The following is an 18362-nucleotide window of genomic DNA, read 5'->3' on the forward strand; positions in this document are numbered from 1 at the left end:
TGAGTTCCACGGAGCGCCTCATTCTTTTGTCTCACGATGTCTAATGACTATTGACGTCGTTGATATAGAGTAGTACCTGGCAGTAGGTGGCAGCACAATGCACCTAATATGAAAAACCTATGATTTTGGGGGTGTCCAGATACTTTTGATCACATAGTGTATCTGATACGGACTGTTAAAATTTTGGATTTTAAGTTACTTCAATTTTTACGTTTAGCATTAGATTCTGAACAATTTGTGGGAAAAAAAGGTTGTTATCTCTAAATTTGAGTGGGTTGTGACCCGTCGAATATTTGTGATGGAAAAGACCTGTTTTGAGATAATATGTTTTCAAGGTTCGTTTTATTACCATTGTTTAATTGGACGTATTTAAGAAACAAACTCTTCATATATATTATTTTTAAAACATCATTTGTCAAATGGTACAAAGTTCTTTAAGTCAAGATTACCTACAATGAGGTTCACTGCCGCGTACAGAAACTTAAAGCAAAGTAAACTGGCCCCAGACTGAGAGAAACTGGTGAACCCCGTGCTTGTTTCTTTTCTCAAACTGTTGGTAGTTTCATTCTCTGTTATAGTCAACTGACAATTGGCAATATCTCTAGATATTTATCACTAATATAAAAAGCAATCCCTTGTGTTGTTTGGCATTAATGTAATGACAAACCTTCGTCTTTTATACAAAACCACTTTCAGCTCCTTAAAATGCCTCTAAAATTTAGGAGACCCTATTGTGTGAAGCACTGCACACACAGCTGCCAGATTTTGGAAAGGGCTTCTTATTGGGCCAATGTTATTTCGCCGTAACGACAAGAGGTAGGTTTTCAGAATACTGAGAATGATTGCTTTTAATAACATTATTGACTCCTGTTGGATTTTAAAAACTTTAACATCGATGCAAGCACGTACAATATGAAGTAAATTATTATAGCACACAAAAAAACGAAAATTGATATTTTACAGATTATGGATCATTTTTGTTTGTACTGAATAATTTACTTCTCCTACAAGAGATCCCTCTTCGCTTTCCGTCTCACATACTCATGGTCTGTTTACCGCAGTTAGTAGCGAAAACTGACACGAGCGTAAATATACGATAACAGAAGCAAAAACCTTCTCTAAACGTGAGTCTGCAAACGAGTGTCCTAGTTAGTACAAATGAAGGGTACTGATGCAGAACTCAGAATTTTCTAGTTTCTTATACTTTTTAACGTTATCTAATATTAACTGCGTGTTTCCATAAACATTACAGCTATTGTCGTAGCCCTGACAGCAGGTATAGCAGTAACGCTGCTCAATAGATAAAATGTGGTCCATTTCTGGTAACAAGGTAAAAGATTTATCATTGACATCAGAACCATTGGCCTTCACTCCTAAACCGCTCACACCACGTGTCTGAACAAAACTTTATACTTCCATTGCCTTAAGCGTTTGATTGCAGGATCGATTAGAAACAATGGCTTTCCTCTTAGGAGGATGTGGAACGCCGTACTATCTCGCATCAAAACAAAACGCATTTCGATGTTATCGGTCCGAGTGTTAGAAAATAGTGTTTGAGTGTGATTTATAATTGCCACTGGTGTTCTAAGGATGGCGCCACCCGCCCCGTCTTGGAGGGCAGGAACTGTGATGGGCGGCGCATGCGCCGTGTAAGGTACCATGGCCTATGCAGGACGACTATGTGTAGACTTGGCATCAGTTCTCAGCGGGACTCAGCAGTAGCAGCAGCAGTATTCTCCTGAAGACGGCGGACAATTGGATCACCGAAACATTGGATCCGTTTCCAGAATGAGATTTTCACTCTGCAGCGGAGTGTGCGCTGATATGAAACTTCCTGGCAGATTAAAACTGTGTGCCGGACCGAGATTCGAACTCGGGACCTTTGCCTTCCGCGGACAAGTGCTCTACCAACTGAGCTACCCAAGCACGACTCACGCCCGCGAGAGGCAAAGGTCCCGAGTTTAGTCTCGGTCCGGCACACAGTTTTAATCTGCCATGAAGTTTCGTTGAATCCATTTGATTTTAGGATGCGGCAGCAAACTCGAGGAGACTTTCAAGATTTACTACTCCGAGAAAGCCTACGAAGTCCCAGTATTTCGAATTGTAGTGTCAATAATATTGTGCAATAATTCTGAGGTTTGGAATCTTGGACGCTAAAGACGGTGCGATGTTGATACTTGTTCTACTTTGGTGCAAGCAGAAAAAAAAAGCATTGCTGGAAACGATTCTACAACGGTGTCCAATCATAGGCACCTGTTCCCCCGCCTCCAACACTTGGAATAAATTTCTGCTAATGTGCATATTTCCGACATTTAAAAAAAGAAAAACAATACAATAAGAGACGCAGTTCCACAGGTCACCTCTCATCTATTACTCTACGATATCTTGCAGCTGCCAGTTCTTTCGAAGACTTAAAATTTACGAATGCAGAGTCACCTTAACCACCTTAAAGTATTAGAGACGGTTATGGAAAAGTGTCATACAATAATACGTGCACTAAAGTATTATATCCGCCTAATTAATGTATGCACAGACATAAATATCTATGTTGTTGTTGTTGTTGTTGTAATCTTCAGTCCTGAGACTGGTTTGATGCAGCTCTCCATGCTACTCTATCCTGTGCAAGCTTCTTCATCTCCCAGTACCTCCTGCAGCCTACATCCTTCTGAATCTGCTTAGTGTATTCATCTCTTGGTCCCCCTCTATGATTTTTACCCTCCACGCTGCCCTCCAATACTAAATTGGTGATCCCTCGATGTCTCAGAACATGTCCTACCAACCGATCCCTTCTTGTAGTCAAGTTGTGCCACAAGCTCCTTTTCTCCCCAATTCTATTCAATACCTCCTCATTAGTTATGTGATCTACCCACCTAATCTTCAGCATTCTTCTGTAGCACCACATTTCGAAAGCTTCTATTCTCTTTTTGTCTAAACTATTTATCGTCCACGTTTCACTTCCATACATGGCTACACTCCATACAAATACTTTCAGAAACGACTTCCTGACATTTAAATCTATACTCGATGTTAACAAATTTTTCTTCTTGAGAAACGCTTTCCTTGCCGTTGGCAGTCTACATTTTATATCCTCTCTACTTCGACCATCATCAGTTATGTTGCTCCCCAAATAGAAAAACTCCTTTACTACTTTAAGTGCCTCATTTCCTAATCTAATTCCCTCAGCATCACCTGACTTAATTCGACTACATTCCATTATCCCCGTTTTGCTTTTGTTGATGTTCATCTTATATCCTCCTTTCAAGTCACTGTCCATTCCGTTCAACTGCTCTTCCAAGTCCTTTGCTGTCTCTGACAGAATTACAATGTCATCGGCGAACCTCAAAGTTTTTATTTCTTCTCCATTGATTTTAATACCTACTCCGAACTTTTCTTTTGTTTCCTTTATTGCTTGCTCAATATACAGATTGAATAATATCGGGGATAGGCTACAACCCTGTCTCACTCCCTTCCCAACCACTGCTTTCCTTTCATACCCCTCGACTCTTATAACGGCCATCTGCTTTCTGAACAAATTGTAAATAGCCTTTCGCTCACTGTATTTTACCCCTGCCAACCTCAGAATTAGAAAGAGAGTATTCCAATCAACATTGTCAAAAGCTTTCTCTAAGTCTACAAGTGCTAGAAACGTAGGTTTGCCTTTCCTTAATCTTTCTTCTAAGATAATCCGTAGGGTCAGTATTGCCTCACGTGTTCCAACATTTCTACGGAATCCAAACTGATCTTCCCCGAGGTCGGCTTCTATCAGTTTTTCCATTCGTCTGTAAAGAATTTGCGTTAGTATTTTGCAGCTGTGACTTATTAAACTTATAGTTCAGTAATTTTCACATCTGTCAACACCTGCTTTGTTTGGGATTGGAATTATCATATTCTTCTTGAAGTCCGGGGGAATTTCGCCTGTCTCATACATCTTGCTCACCAGATGGTAGAGTTTTGTCAGGACTGGCCCTCCCAAGGCTGTCGGTAGTTCTAATGGAATGTTGTCTACTCCCGGGGCCTTGTTTCGACTTAGGTCTTTAAGTACTCTGTAAAACTCTTCACGCAGTATCATATCTCCCATTTCATCTTCATCTACATCCTCTTCCATTCCCATAATATTGTCCTCAAGTACATCGCCCTTGTATAGACCCTCTATATACTCCTTCCACCTTTCTGGTTTCCCTTCTTTGCTTAGAACTGGGTTTCCATCAAAGCTCTTGACATTCATGCAAGTGGTTCTCCTTTTCCAAAGGTCTCTTTAATTTTACTGTAGGCAGTATCTATCTTAACCCTAGTGAGATAAGCCTCTACATCCTTACATTTGTCCTCCAGCCATCCCTGCTTAGCCATTTTGCACCTCCTGTCGATATCATTTTTGAGACGTTTGTATTCCTTTTTGCCTGCTTCATTTACTGCGTTTTTATATTTTCTCCTTTCATCAATTAAATTCAATATTTCTTCTGTTACCCAAGGGTTTCTACTAGCCCTCGTCTTTTTACCTATTTGATCCTCTGCTGCCTTCACTATTTCATCCCTCAAAGCTACTTATTCTTCTTCTACTGTATTTCTTTCCTCCATTCGTGTCAATTGTTCCCCTATGCTCTCCCTAAAACTCTGTACAACCTCTGGTTCTTTCAGTTTATCCAGGTCCCACCTCCTTAAATTCCCACCTTTTTGCAGTTTCTTCAGTCTATCTATACTGTATATGTTTTTATTCATAACTGCGCAATAAATAAATTTTTAAAAACATGTTCCTTCGTAGCCGTTGCCTATATTTTCTGAGCAGCGATTCATCATTCTTAACACTTCTGCTTCTGTAGTTACCTACTCTAACATCCCACAATGCCGGCAATGATTTATACAGTTCAATTTACTCTAATACTAATGGTCTTTCGTCTTGTTACGAACTCATTTTCAGCGTAACATCAAGAAACATAACATAACCCAATCTCCTTGGTCTGTGTAGCACAAGGGAAGCCGGGAAGTTATTGCCAGTACTGCTCACAGACGGCACAGTATTTCTAGGAAGTGCAATATATTGCCAAAGATTTTGATGTTTTCATTATTATTGCGCAATCTTTCAATCTCACTCGTAGATGATCAACATAATTGCAAATCAGGAAATACTTCGCAGTATCACTGACACGTCTAGGACGTGATTTACATAACTTAAGTAGTTGAATGACATAAATACAAAAGTATACGACCGACCTTCAGAACCACATCCTCCAATACGATGCTTCAAACGATAACCCGCTTACCTAAATTTTCTTTTTTGGCTAATGACTTGTTCGTTTATAGCGGACTTAGCTCATAATGGAGCCAATACCTTAAAAAACCATAAGTTTTGGTTTTAATAGTTGAACTGCATCGGTCATTAACAAAAACCTTTCTTTTCAGTCAGAAAACAATATACTCTATTTCTGGGAAGTACTTTGCACTTGAATCCAGATTTGATTTCAGAATTTCTGTATCGGCATCAGTTATCTTGTAAATACATTTTTTTGTAAATACTTACGCAGCCCCTGTATTACAAGTATCTGGCACAGTGAAACGATCTCATCAAAAGACTTCCAAATGAAAAAAGGGAACAAATTGTCAGTACGGAATTAAATGAAGCAAATCAGCAACATAAGAGTAAAGAAAAGTAAAGAATCACAGTAAAAACATCTCCTTTCCTGTTTCCCTCCGTACATTACCAGAGGAACGTCGCTTCTTACGGACCAGCGGCAGTCGGACAACATTTGGGGACAGGAGAACCGTACTGATCCAAGTGACATCCTTTCTTTGTTAGAACTTTCCGCGTGGATACATCAGAGAAAATATATATTTTCGTGCCATACTGATCCATGTGCGAATACTATCGTTTTCAGCAAGAATGTCTCAACCTCCATTTTCAGAATTGATCTTACTTCGAAAAATCCATCCTGCCGTAGTGATCCAAGTGAAAAACCACATTTGGATAGGTCTGGCTCCAACTCATGGCTCTGATTTAGTTTGAAAGCTGAAGTGATCCAAGTGTAAACTATTATTATGATTGTGAATTATAGTCTGGAGTTCGTGTAACATGTTATATTAAAGTCAAAATAGATGCAAAGCAAGAGGACAGAAATGTTCACATCTCAGGCACAGGTGGACTTCGTGTGTGGCTGTCGGAAGTGTAAGCCTTTCGCATTTCAAAGCATGACTGACAAGTTCCTGTATTTTGAAAGCCTATCAGTTACTACCAAATTGTTTTCGGAGAGGGCACAAAGATATCACAAACGCGAGAAATAAAATTACTCAAGAGTTCAATTCTTATTCATTACACTGATAATTAAACAGAAATTTATAAAGAGATTGACCGCAAATATAATAAAACAGATCTGCAGGCGTTCCTGCTAAGCTTCCGAAATTACGTACCTGCACTGGCCAAGGCAGCAAAGCCAATGCCGTACAAAAAGATGCGAGACATAAAAAATCCTGAAATTTGTTCCATCGGTTTATCATCCGGTCTACTTATCAATTCTGCATCTTCCCAGAAGACGAAGGGGCGATGAAGCACAGGACGACAAAAATATGCTACCCTCCGGGATTGGAGATGATTAAGTTTGACTATCTCCTTAGATCTTCAGCTTTTCGATGCAACGGAACTGTAATTTCATTATTTTCTTGCACCAAAGGGATGCTAGTGATCTATGTTAAGCAGAAAACAAACTTTTTGTATCTAAAAAAACAAGAAAAAAAACAATAAAACGTTTTTTTAAAATTTATTTTAACGCATTAGTCAACATTTCATTAAAGATTAAACCAAAAGAAATGACCCGTTTTCTTAAACAAAACACAAATGAACTTCCCCTAGATTTCTCGAAATGATGAAAATGCCATTTGGATCTGTATGGTTCTACGTCGCTATTTAGTTACTCCATTTGCCTTGATAACGCTTTTCCATTTCATAAACGTCCTGTATTTTCTTTCTGTTACTGTCAGCTTGGGGCTTTCAGACTCACTAAACAGTGCACTGGAATATCTGAGACCAGCCTCAACAAACAACTTCAGTAAAATGGAAATGATACTCACGTCTCCCAGAGATGTAGCACCCATCATAAAATCCTTGAAAATCAAAGTTATCATAGCATACCAACGGGTGTTCAAGTGAGTTGAGTTCTATCTTAAGTTATTTGTGTAATCACTCTCTCATAAGTGGAACATTTCCAGAATGGATAAAAATGTTGAAGTTAAGCCTCCTTACAAGAAGGGAGATAAGGAGATACCGTCAAACTATCGACCGATTTCACTTTTGCCGGCTTTTTCAAAAATATTTGAAAAGGTTGTGTTCAAGCGTCTTCTAAAGCTTCTGATTGAAAATAATGTACTGTCCAAGTCACAGTTTGGGATCGTTAAGGGATCCGATTTAGAAAAGGCTATAGGCTATTTACAGGTGCAGTGAGAATGTACTTAATTCATTAAATAACACACCGAGCGAGGTGGCGCAGTGGTTAGACACTGGACTCGCATTCGGGAGGACGACGGTTCAATCCCGCGTCCGGCCATCCTGATTTAGGTTTTCCGTGATTTCCCTAAATCGCTCCATGCAAATGCCGGGATGGTTCTTTTCAAAGGGCACGGCCGACTTCCTTCCCCGTCCTTCCGTAATCCGATGAGACCGATGACCTCTCTGTCTGGTCTCCTTCCCCAAAACAACCCAACCCATTAAATAACAAATTAGTGTGTGTCACAGAATTCTACTAAGTAACGTAGAATATTATGGTGTCACTTTTAGTGCTGCAAATGCTTCAAATCTTACCTTACAGGAAACAAAGGGTGTCCTTGCGAAATACATGTGGAGTAAGCACTCTGTTTTTATCTGACTGGCAATTAATTACGTGTGGTGTCCCTCAGGGTTGCCTTTTCTTGTGTACATTAATGACCTCTCTTCTGTTACATTGCCAGATGCTAAGTTTGTTTTGATTGCAATAAATAGCAAAGTACAAATTTTAGAAATGGCTGTTACTCAAATTTTCACTGACATTAATAAATGATTTAAATCTAATTCACTGTTAGTAAACTTTGAAAATACCCACTACACGCAGTTCAGAAGTTGTAAGAGATTTCCTTCAAGCATGTGTATAGCATATGAAGACATGCAGATAGAAGAGGTTGACTGTTAAATTACTGGAATTACAACTTAATGATAAATTCGTTTGGGAAGGGCATACCTTATAACTGCTGAAGCGCCTAAACAAGTCTGTATTTTCAATGCGAATGATGTCAGATGTGAGAGATACAGACATGAAAATTTGCATACTTGACTTACTTTCATTCTAATATATAATATGTTATCATATTTTAGGGTAACTCGTCAGACAGAGCTAAAGTTTTAGAGTGCAAAAGTTTGTAACAAGAGTCATTTGCGGTGTAAATTAAATAACATCAGGTACAAACCTGTTCAAGTAACTGGGTGTTCTAACTATTGCTCCTCAGTATATTTGTTTCTTAATGAAATCAGTGCAAAAATTATGTCTCTATTTCCAACCAAGAGCTCAGTACATAGCATCAATACTTGGAGTAAGAACAATCTACATAAAGACCTAAGAATCACTTACCTTGGTCCTAAAAGGAGATCAATATTCAGGAACACATGTTTTCAATAAACTGCCAGCAACCATTAAAAACTTGGTTTCAGATAAAGCACAGTTTAAACAGAATTTGAAAGACTTTATGCTAAGCAACTCCTTCTACTCTGTAGATGAATATCTTAGCAGGGACTGCTGGGCAAGCTTAAGGAAAAATATCTGTTAGATTTCAGTTCTGACAGCACTTGGTCACAACAGTCAATGTTAGGTATATTGGGTGATGAATTCAAGTTACATCTCATAAGATGGTAATCGTCCCTCTTAAGTCTAAACCACAAATGTGCAAAAATGGCGACTTTGCCTTCTATCCGCTGGCGGGTTTCATTTTTGGGCTTCTTTGTTATGGAAAAGCCTCGAATGAGTTACCTTAGTAGTATAGAGAAAAATTCGGGAAAGAAAATAAGCTTATTTTGTAACGCCACAACAGCGAATGTGCCACATTCGTGATTTTTGGCTCTCGGTTAAGACTCCTCAGTGAGATGTGTAAATATGAATGTGCTAAACTCACTGATTAGATATTATGAACAATTTTCTTATGTTCAATTACAGCCATAGATTTCGTCAGAGTTCACGCCTTTTCGCACGTACGTTGTGCTTGACAACACTTCAGCTGTTCGTTTAGAGTTTTTAAGAGGTCAGATAATAATTGATGGAAAAAATTGTATTTCAGCTGTTTAACCTAGAATAAGACCACGTAAAAGTTGCGTAAAACGTTGTGGTGGTATTGTGGAACAAGATAAACATACCAGACGTCTCTCAGAGAGCGACGATGATCATGTTATCCTTCCGTGGAAACGCACTATTCTAGATAGAAATCTTCAAGAAGGTATCTTGGTTCAAGTTCGAACATTGCATTGATGTATAACAATTGTAAAGCTAAACGTAAATAGGACAATTACAAACTAGCGTCCCTTCCAAAATACCGGTAAGTACCCCACGTGTACAATTTGCAATTCTTTAGACCGAAAAAAGATTAGTTCCACAAATGTACCGCATTTAATTCACTGACCTAGAACAAGAAGCTATTGAAGCAAGAAGATCGTAATAAATTATGTAGAGAAGAGGTCTGGATAGGAAGAAGCACAACGAAGAGAAAATGCTAGCACGAAGTGAACCAAGTGTTGTAGCTATAAATTTTGAAGCACAAGCCTGTTGAACACTCGAAGGGATCTCGTGACCAAATATTTTATTGTATAATTTGACCACATATAATTCGGGAAATCAAGATGGCACTTGTTACTTGTGGAACGAGACAGGCAGTAAAAGAGGATCGACTGAAGTATTCACAAGTGTCTGTTATTACATCATGGCTATACTAGAAATTAGACGAGTGAGGATGATAGCAAATGAATGTGGCAGCCAGCTACATACTTGTATGTGTCTCCGTGTATCGCTCTAAGCAGGAACCATCCTAACTTACACACAATTGACCTCGCATTTTTTAAAACAGGACATATAAAAATGGAGTGTGACTCTGTTCATTCTAAGATAGACAACATAATTAAGTGTGTGCCAGTACACCACAATGAAGGATTGGAACATATCTAAATTGCAAGACATAGCATTGTCTTATCCTAAACTTTTAAAAAGATCAGGAAGACATCGCCAAATATTATAATACACAACGGTTCCTTACCCCACTTTGAAAAAAAAAGCCTTTTTCGGGTTTTTATAAGACAGAATTTGAAGGGATCTTTACTGAAGCGACTTTAAAAGGTATGCGATGACCTTAAATGTCTGTTTCCAAGGCATACACGAAAAAACTTCCTATAGCTAAAGCAAATCTTAAGGATCTGTTCATAATGTGTGAGAAGCAGATGATCAAAGAGGATTATCATGAATATTATTGCAGTTTGTTGAGCGATTAAAGTGGGCTTGATGCACTCTGCCTAAACCAGATACTGAAGAGGTCTCTGATACACATTAATGGCTACTGTGGATTGTATTGTATACTTACAGTATTATTATTGATTCAGTCTTTAGTTTGTTGTTCTCTCGTTTACTTTGAGGCAGTAAAACGGTCTGGCAATCACTATTTCTGAAGTACTTATAGTACGAATGCGAAAATTCTGCATGGCTTGGCAATTCCAGAAAAACGAAAGTGAAGTTCCCCTCCCCAGCTTGCGCCCTAAAAACAATCAAATGGAAATCGATTTCATAAATCACCATAGTTGATTTTTAAGACTCTGTGAAACATTCAGTCGCCACTCTCTCAAAAATTGTACAGGGCATATTCGTCGTTTTCCTTTAAAGGGAAGCGAGTGATCTCAGCAGTTCTTGTGTAATATCGCGATAGTTCTCTCCTCTATAGTTACCGAAAAAATTCTTGTAAACACACTTGAAAAACGACCATGCCATTCTTCCGATATCGCCCAATAAATAAAGGAAATTTTCACCAAATATTAAGTCCGTAATTAACAGTCCCACACATAATCCTTACTTTATTTTTGCTTCACTGATCAGTGGAATCTTCTCTCGCATGTATATGAATCCACATGAAGATTTGTCCGTGCCTTACATAAAGTTTTTCTCGAGGCCCAACGTAATATGTAGCAGAGATAGATACACACTTTTGGGATCGACAAGAGGAGCGTTCACCACACTCTTCTGTAAAGGCAGTAGTTCATTCCGAGCAGTCTATTTTTCCCAGAATAGTGTTTTTACCTGCTTCTGTTGCTCCTTTCGGGTAGAAAGCAACAGGGCTTCATGTAGTCGGGATGCATGCCGAGAAGAGTTGCTATTATCTTGAGATTTCACATATACCCCAGTTCCAATTTTCGTACTGCATAAGTGTGAGTAGTAGTTTAAAGCTCTCATTTGTGTCCTTCAAATAAACTGCGTCGTGAAAAGGAACAAAAAAGAAAATGTTCCTCTTGTAAAGAAATACTGCTTTCAGACTAACGTTACTGGAATCTATGGACAAACGCTAGTCAGTTACACTGAAATCATGGCCAAGACACTCCATCATGGACTGTGTGTCATTATGAAAAACCAGACCACTTTCCTTGGTGAGAGAAACAGCATGGTGGTAGATTAACACTTAGTTTATAAAATCTAACTTGCCTACTGAGAAAGAAGGATTCCATCCATTTACTGTCGAAAATAAAATTTAGCCCTCTGCTTCGACAAAAAATTGTGGTGCGTTTGATTCACAACGGGCTTGAAACGTTTGATCGGCATATATGACTCCACTGCTGTCTTCTGCGTGTTCGTACTCACTCACTCACTGTCACACTCTCAGGAGGTACTAGTATAAGAAAATCTTCACTGTGACATACTTGGTAAATGAGGATTTTGGACAATTTTCCTTGTTTTCAAGGTGATTCCATCCAGTTTTTTTCTGAAAATATGGCTGTCCGTCGTGTCACTGCATACTCCACGCAGTCTTCAATTGGACAACACCGAGGAGCTATCAAATAGACAGCGTAATTCGCAGAATGGACGTATCGTTACGCATAAGAACAAAGCTGTTATACTCTCTAATACATGTAATGTGCTTGTAACACCTGCTTTCAGGAACTAATCAAACATATCTTCCTATTTGAAGATCCACTAATGTAATTTTAACAAGGTCGAAAATTATGAAACACGGAAACGGAAGATTGAGTGCTATGCACAAGTCAAGTACTGTATACGAAAGGATGTCATGTGTTCACACATAGACAATGCTACGATTAACACATGTGCATAACAACAAATCAGCAACACTATCCCCATTTAAATAGAATTTTAACAAATGACGAAAGTTGTGATAGAAGAAAAGTAAAAGTTGTGCAGAAGTGAAGTGTAGCGCAGAATGTATAGTATGCTTTAAAAAACAGCTTCTATACTGTTGCAAATGTGAAATATGATGAAAAATCCCTATCATATATTGACATACGAAGTCGTTTGTAACTCTATCAAGAAACAACTGAAAATAATTTTACCATCCGTTTCCTCATTGTAAACAGCAAGATGTGGTGAGATGTCTAGTTTTACGAACAGCATTCTTCTTATGAACTATTTTGGTAGATTCATTCCAGAGGTTTGTTCATCTAAAAGTAACTACTCAAAGGGAAATCTAAAAAATTACGGGAAAGAGAAATACATGCGCAGTGTGAACACAACTTCCATTTAAGTAACTGTTTTAAAAGTGTTGTGGTAGAATAAGGTTTTATTCGGTGTTGTTTCAAGTTAGTATAAACTTCGTTATACCTTTTTTATCGCCACAGTTTCTTAATCAGAAAAAACGAACCGGTAAAAGGTTTAAAGATTGACGGCTGTAATATTATTACATCCTTACACAGTTTAGCTGAAAATCACTCTAGATTTATCTACATTCAAGTAATCGCACACCGTATTCTCATATGAACAGTGTAAGGAGGTAATAATTTTACAACCGTAATCTTTAAACTAGTTTTAATTTTTAGAGTTTGGGCAACTGATAAGCTATATAAATGTAATGTACCGTTTATTACAGTATTGTAAAACTTGTCGCTTATCACAATCGTACCTACAATTTCACAGACGTAGGTAAACCTTTCAATCACATTATCAGAGAGCCACTCTTCATTTCTCTAACGAAGATCTTGCTCTCGCTTCAGTAATCTTCCATTAGTATCTTTCCCAGAGTCATACTGTTGATCGTCCAATTAAATAATGTGGTAGAATGGGAAAAATTCTTGGAATCGCCTCATCACGTAATTTTGGTAGAGTTCTTGGGTACTTCTGCTCATTTACTTGCGAATCTTGAAAATTGTTAATTGTTATTAACGCCCTCTTCTTCAAATGCTGCACAAAGACCACGGATCTCTTGGGTATGATCCAGATTTTTCTCGGGATTGCCCCGTGTGTGCCTGTATTTGTTGAGACCCATAATACCACGACGTATGTATTATCGCCTCTGTAATGGGGACTGTTAGCAGATCTTCGAACAACATATTGAAATGCCATCTGAAATATGTTATTTAATTAATAATAATACACATTCGCTACAATTAAGCCACAACATTTCACGAACATGTTATATCTATGTAGCTTATTTTGTGTCTTCAATCTCTCATACTACCTTTTAATACACTTTCTACGATAACCAGTTAGAAAACTCGTCTTTGCAGACGGATTAGCTATCTTTGGGCTTCTGTGGGAATTATTTTACCAGACTTTGTACATATTACAACAACTGAACTCAAAATGATCACAATTCGTATTTCCATGAATAAAGTACTGTATCGCTAGTAGGCCGTCTTCACATTTGCCACTTGTCACACCCCAGCTTGTGCAAAGCCGGCTGTGGTTCTGTGTTCCGTTTGTTCTCTCCAAATCGTGGGATCGGTAAAGAACATATGATGTGATCCTTTTACCCAGGCCGTCAGGAGTGATGTACATGACAAATACACTCATCAAAAAATGTTTTGCACCACCCCAGTTCCCAGAACCCCTGAATATAGACGTTGACTGTGGATATTGATCACAGACACAGTCCCTTTGACTGTTCAAAGATGTCACTAAACCCGTCCAAAGATGTAAACAACCGTGCATGAACAGCGCCTATTAGACGGAGAGGGTCCGACAGCCGATTAGTTCCAGTCATTCCACCAGGAAGACGGTACACTGCTTGTGTTGACAGTAGTTTAACCATGCCTATATGGTCAATACTGCTGTCGCGTCCGCATTGTTACTTTGGACCAGGAAGGGCTCTCAACAAGAGAAGTGTCCAGGCGGCTCTGAGTGAACTAAAGCTATGTTGTTCGGACATGGAGGAGATACAGAGAGACAGAAACTGTCGATGACATGCCTCGCTCAGGCTGCCCACGGGCTACTACTGCAGTGGATGACCGCTATCTACGGATTATGGCTCGGAGAAACCCTGACAGCAACGCCACCATGTTGAATAACGCTCTTCGTGCAGCCACAGGACGTCGTGTTACGACTCAAACTGTGTGAAATAGGCTGCATGATGTGCAACTTCACTCCCGACGTTCATGGCGAGGTCCATCTTTGCAACCACGACAGCGCGGTACAGATGGGCCCCGTAACATGCCGAATGTCAGGACTGGCATCACGTTCTCTTCGCCGAAGAGTATCGCATATGCCTTCAACCAGACAATCGTCGGAGACGTGTTTGGAGGAAACCCGTTCAGGCTGAACGCCTTAGACACACTGTCCAGCAAGTGCAGCAAGGTGAGGTTCCCTGATGCTTTGGAAAAGCGTTATGTGGGGTCAACGTACGCCGCTGGTGGTCATGGAAGGCGACGTAACGGCTTTACCTTACGTGAATGCCATCCTCTGACCGATGGTGCAACCATATCGGCAGTATATTGGCGAAGCATTCGTCACCACGTACAACAATTCGCGCCCCCATCGTGCACATCTCGTGAATGACTTCCTTCAGGATAACGACATCGCTCGACTAGAGTGGCCAGCATGCTTTCCAGACATGGACCCTATCGAACGTGCCTGGGATAGATTGAAAAGGGCTGTTTATGGACAACGTGACCCACCAACCACTCTGAGGGATCAACGCCGAATCGCCGTTGAAGAGTGGAACAATCTGGACCAATAGCGTCTTGATGAACTTGTGGATAGTATGCCACGACGAATACAGGCATGCATCAATGCAAGAGGACGTGCTACTGGGTATTAGAGGTACTGGTGTGTACAGAAATCTGGACCACCACCTCTAAAGTCTCGCTGTACGGTGGTACAACATGCAATGTGTGGTTTTTATGAGCAATAAAAAGGGCGGAAGTGATGCTTATGTTAATCTCTGTTCCACTTTATTGAGCAGGTTCCGGAACTCTCGGAACCGAGGTGATGCAAAACTTTTTTTTGATATTTGTAGCATTTATTGAGATCTCAGTTCTTGTTCTGGCCATCAGCCTCACATTAGACATGAAGTTCGTAGCTCATATTTACAAGAGAAAGTTAAGTTTCCTTTTCTGCGATATTAGAGTTAACTCTCCAAAGATACAGCAAAAAGAATTTATGCTATTTACCTAGATACGAGACATTACGTCTTCTGAATTTAAACAAAACACTAGGCACACAGGTTCTCAAACGTAAAACAACACGCAGTCCTCTGCAACAGTTGTCACAGCTCTCAGTGTTGAGACCTAAGTGGAAAGAAACACAAAGCGATTCTCCTTGTTCATGTGTGGCTCATCGGTAGTGCTGCCAAACCACTTTCATTTCCTGAAATCAGATATCTGAACTGAGGGTCTGGGTTAGGTAACTCCTTATATGTATTGCGATTACTTTTAATAGTTAAATGTGCAGAATATTTAAGTTAGAGGATCATAGAACTCCACAATAAAACTCCGCCCAAAAGGCAAAAACTAACTTCATATTCGAATCCGTCACCCGCGGCTTAGCAAAGAATACTACTACATTCGTTAGAATAAAATGTTTACAAGCAATGTTATGATTCCATATTGGACATAAACATGGTTAAATTTATGAGCAGCTGTCTGTATCTCAGTCTAATCATTTGCTATGATGAGTAGTAAATAATATTGTTTTTAAACTTACATTGTAGATGGCTGAAGTATTGTTTACTATGTTCAGGTAGATTGTTGTAAAGCCATCAGTATAAAAAAGCGTGGCAGTAAAGTGATGCGTGTGTCGAACACTTTGTTTAAAAATTACAAAATCTCTCTTAGTTCTCAATCTATTACTCACGTAGAGGGATCAAATTACAGAAATTAGTGGCAGTTGTCCTCCAATACCTTCCAGTCCTTCTCATATAACTTCTACTACGCGTTGTGTCGAATGCTTCGTCGTAGTATATAGACACATAGTTCGTGCCTACGTAATTTATCTTGTGTTTGGAGATGTGTGTACAAGCATAAAAATACGATATGAAGATGATCTCTCTTTCCTGAATCCATAATTTAATTATCTTGTCATGTATTTTACAACGCGTATATAAAAATGTGATGCCTCTGTAATTTTAACCCTGTGACCTTTTTGCTTACTTATGCTGTGAGTACAAGTGTGTTTCAAATTGCTTTTCCGGTACGTATCTATTCTATCCACAGACATTCACGGAATCCGGAGGTCTCTGCGTTAATTAGTAAGATGAACATTTGATTAGTTCCACTCCAAATTCCTAACCCGCTTTGGGAATATTTCTTTTCTGCCGTTCCTCTTACTTCAGAAACAATTTCTGTTATGATTTGTTTAAACTTTCGTCCATTCTTCGTTAACTATTACTCACAGGTTTCGATGTCCTTTCTGATTTAGTGTACAGAAGTCTTAAGTACATCTGCTTTGAAAGTTAGCGATTGGTTTGGGACTTTGCTGCGTATTTATTCCAGTTTCCATGAATGTTATAGTGCACGTCTCCAGGAAGCGATCTGATGGCAGATAAAAATTTCTGAGAACTCTTTTATCTTTGATATTTGCGTGTATAATTTTTGGAACATAATTTCTCATGGAGACCGCGCCTCGAATTTACCATGTACATTTGTGGATATTATCGTCAGGACTGCAACCGTGTTAACCATACTACTGCGCCATCCTCTACTACTCCCAGCAAAACAACGAAACACTCAAATACTTTTGATCGACCAAAAGAGGCTTACTGTTGGAATTATTTCTTATTTATTTAGGTGATCGTACTGACATAATGCTTAAAACTCCTTGTCTTTCATTTTGTAATCATTTCTTGCGCAATTTATGTGCCATAACAAAGGCCATTCTCACCTCCCCCTCGGTACAGCCCCAACTGTCAGGCCTAAGGCAGATGGTAATTCTAAGTTCACCTAGCACAAAGAAGTCTATTAATATTTCCCATTGTTATTAAGGTTGATTTCGACTTTCGTATCTAACACTATTACCAAGTCTGACTTTTACATCGTCCAGTACGAAAAAATATTCACTAAATTATTGATGCTAACGGAGATGAACTCCATGTACGTGGCTTTCATTACTTTAAGAAATAAGCAACCAGCCACTTTATATGTAGCTTTTGAAACTAGTATGCATTAGTAATTGCTTTGAGCCCTGAAATAAAAAAGTGCAAGAACTACCCGCTCATCACCATATCAACAGCACTGCATATTACGCAACATTTCACTCGTAATTTGCCCACCGCGCACAATGGAAACACCATCACATTGAAACATTACGTATGCGTGCCTAATTATATTTGTTAAATAAGGGTCGCCTAATCAGAGGAGAAGTTGTACGAACTAGATTTCACAAATCGAAATGAATTTCTCAATTCGTAAACTTTTATTCGAATTCAAAAGAAAACAAGCGCTGAATCTTACTGCAAGAATAATCTAGATAAACAAAAACGCAGAAAATAATATGAAACACTGAAGCTAATTATGTGGATTACACGGAATATAAATATAAGGAATAAATAAAATTTCTTGCAATTGTGGGAAATTCTATATGGGTCAATCTGGTAGGGCAATATTGGTCCACTTGAAAGAACACTACAGAAGTTGGAAACTTAGAAAAGGAGACTTTACTTTTGGAGACCATCTGCTTCAAGAAGGCCATAGTTACAAAATGAAACATGAAGTACGAGCCACATTCATAATGGAAGGAAGATGAACTATCTTGAAATAACGGAAATTAATAAAACACATGTTCATCAATCCAAGCTTAGTGCTGAATAACCAGACACAATTCCCTTGCTCGCCACTTATAACTGCAGAGACTACTCTCAATCCCATTTAGGCTACGTTGTAAATTATCCCTCTTGCTCACATGCCCGTCTTCCTTTATTTCAGTTACTAGAATTTTTCTCGTTGTGTT

At 39.0% G+C, this 18362-nt stretch overlaps 1 non-coding gene across 1 annotated transcript; it reads right to left on the bottom strand.

Moving 5' to 3' along the window:
• Positions 1-1852: 1852 nt before the first annotated feature.
• Positions 1853-1927, bottom strand: Trnap-cgg. The gene has a single exon. It is a non-coding gene; the product is annotated as a tRNA-Pro (tRNA).
• Positions 1928-18362: the final 16435 nt, after the last annotated feature.

This window comes from Schistocerca americana, chromosome 5 (genome assembly GCF_021461395.2).
Source record: "Schistocerca americana isolate TAMUIC-IGC-003095 chromosome 5, iqSchAmer2.1, whole genome shotgun sequence".
NCBI classification, from domain to species: Eukaryota; Metazoa; Arthropoda; class Insecta; order Orthoptera; family Acrididae; genus Schistocerca; species Schistocerca americana.